The sequence below is a fragment of the Myotis brandtii genome, unplaced genomic scaffold (genome assembly GCF_000412655.1).
Source record: "Myotis brandtii unplaced genomic scaffold, ASM41265v1 scaffold977, whole genome shotgun sequence".
In the NCBI taxonomy this organism is placed as follows: Eukaryota; Metazoa; Chordata; class Mammalia; order Chiroptera; family Vespertilionidae; genus Myotis; species Myotis brandtii.
This window is the reverse complement of record NW_005372062.1, coordinates 262,333-265,075: the sequence shown is the minus strand read 5'-3', so window position 1 is coordinate 265,075 and position 2,743 is coordinate 262,333. Positions and strand designations below refer to the sequence as shown.

General features: G+C 54.0%; 1 long non-coding RNA gene across 1 annotated transcript in view; it reads right to left on the bottom strand.

Moving 5' to 3' along the window:
- The window catches only part of LOC106724798, a 3,952-nt gene extending 1,427 nt beyond the window's left edge, over positions 1-2,525 (bottom strand). The window contains exon 1 of the long non-coding RNA XR_001360633.1: positions 2,494-2,525. This is a non-coding gene — a long non-coding RNA (uncharacterized LOC106724798). The remainder of the gene's footprint in view (positions 1-2,493) is intronic.
- Between the last annotated feature and the right edge of the window lie 218 nt (positions 2,526-2,743).

The window sequence follows — 2,743 nt, the reverse complement described above, 5'->3', positions numbered from 1 at the left end:
CTCCCGGCACCGGGATCAGCGTGACAGGGGGCAGCGCCCAAACCCCCTGATCGCCCTGCGGCTCTGTGTGTGACAGGGGGTGGGGCAACAACCTCCCTATCCGCCCTGCTCTGTTCGTGGCAGGGGAAGGCACCCCAACCCCCTGATCTGCCCTGCTCTGTGCCTGATAGGGGGGAGCTCCCCAATCCCCTGATTGCCCTGCGGCTCTGTGGTTGACAGGGTGCAGCGCACCAACCCCCTGATTGGCCCCGCTCTGTGTGTGACAGGGTACGGAGCCCCAAACCCCCTGATGGGCCCTGCTCTGTGCATGACAGGGGGCAATGCCCCAACCCCCTGATTGGCCCTGCTCTGTACGTGACAGGGGGTGGCACCGCAACTTCCCTATCGATCCTGCCTTGAGTGTGACAGGGGGCGGTGCCCCAACCCCCAAATTGGCTGTACCCTGAGCGTGACTAGGGGTGATATTGCAACCTCCCGATCCGCCCTGCTCTGTGCATGACAGGGGGCGGTGCCCCAACTCCCCAATCGGCCCTGTTCTGAGCCCGACCAGGGGCTGCACCTAGGGATTGGGCCTGCCCTCTGCCACCCGGGAGCAGTCCTAAACCAGCAGGTCATTATCTCCTGAGGGGTCCCAGACTGTGAGAGGGCACAGGATGGGCTGAGGGACCCCCTCTCCCCCACGAGTGCACAAATTTTTATGCACCGGGCCTCTAGTCCTATATAATAAAAGCCTAATATGCTAAGTGTCCAGTCATCTAGTGACCAGTCAACTGTTCAACCAATCAAAGCATAATATGCTAATGACATGCTAAGGCCACTCAATCGCCTGCTATGATGTGCACTGACCACCAGGGGGCAGACAGTTGACTGGTCCACCCATCACTATGACATGCACTGACCACCAGGGGGCAGACGCTCTGACCAGTAGGTTAGCTTGCTGCTGGGGTCTAGCCAATCAGGACTCGTGAGATGGGGCCAGACATGCCCTGGAGTCCTCCCACAATCCCTTCCCAGCCCCGATCGTACACTGGTGGGGTACTTCAGCCTGGCCTGTGCTCTCTCGAAATCCAGGACCCCTCAGGGGATGTCAGAGAGCCAGTTTCAGCCCAATCCCGCAGGCCACTCCCCTCAGGAGCGTGCCAGACACAGGACTCATGGCTGGCGAGTGCTGCTGTGGCAGCATGAGCCTCTTCCAATTGGGACTGATTGGGCATCAGCCCGCAGCAGGCACAGTGGGGCTGGGATGAGCGGGAGCGGCAGGAAAGAGCTGCAGGTGGTGTTGGACTGCGGGTTTTGACCCGATCCCCACAGGCCACCCAGAGGGACCTCACCCATGCATAAATTCATGCACTGGGCCTCTAGTCTATATATATACAGTAGGTCCTTGGGTTACGTCGGAGATCTGTTCCTATGGCACGATGTAACGCAATTTTCACCATAAGTCAGAACCCATCTACGTAAGCACCTATGTCACTCACATGGAGCACATACACAGCAGTAATGAAATGAAACAGTAAAAAATATTTAAAGGAAAGATAACAATTCCTGACCTTTACTTGCAGTAAATAAATAATAAAAAACATAAAGCACATATGTACATACATCGAAATGATGGAACTTTTTTTAATAAATAAATGGGAGATGGCGACGTAACCACAAAAGGACATACCACATAACCCGAGGACTGTCTGTACCAGTAAAAAGCCAGCAACTGGAACGCTGGAATGACTGGAACGACTGGTTGCTATGACACCCACTGCAGCCTGCGAACTGGCCCGATCAGGAGATAGGGCCAGCCAGCCAACCTCCCTCGACCCCTCCCCCCAGCCGGCTAGCTAACAGCCTCCCCTGTGGCCCTTCCTCCTGCCAGCCCTGCTATCAGCTGACCCACCCCAATCAACCTGCAGCCCCTCCCCCTGGCCAATCCTACCCCTGGTTGCCCCCACCCCAATAGGGGCAGGGTCAGCCGGCAAACCTCCTGAAGCCTCTCCCCCCAACCAGCCCCACCCCCGATCGGCCCCCCGACTCTGATCAGGGGAAGGACCAGCTCGCCAATCACCCACAGCCCCTCCCCCAGCTGGCCTGGCCCTGATCCAGCCCTGATCGGGGTGGGCCGGCCGGCCAACCTCCTGCCGTCTCCTCCTCCTGACAGACCCAGCCCTGATCTGCCAATTGGGGCCAGGCCGGCCGGATCCCACACATGCAAGAATTCATGCATTGGGCCTCTAGTAGGAAATATAAAATTACACAGGACAAATGACCTGGTTTCCTCCACAAATAAATTGCTGGGCAAATAAGGGTTAAGAGGAATTGTTATCAATTAAAAGAGAATTCAGATATATGTAAACCAAATGTGTTGACATTTTTTGAAACATAATGCAACCAGATAATTAAAAAGACATTGTTTTTGCCCAAGCCAGTTTGGCTCAGGTGATAGAGCATTGGCTTGCAGACCAAAGTGTCTCGGGTTCGATTCTGGGCAAGGGCACATACCTCAGTTGCAAGCTCCTTCCCGACCCAGGCCCTGGTCAGTGTTCATGCAGGATGAAACCAATCGATGTGTTTCTTTCACATCCATATTTCCTTCTGTCTTTCTCTCTCTCTTCCACTCTCTCTAAAAATCAATGGAAAAATATCCTCAGGTGAGGATTTAAAAATAACAACAACAACAACAACAATAATAATAATAAAGATATTTTAAGACACTGGCATATTTGAATAAAATTGAGTATTAAATATTAAG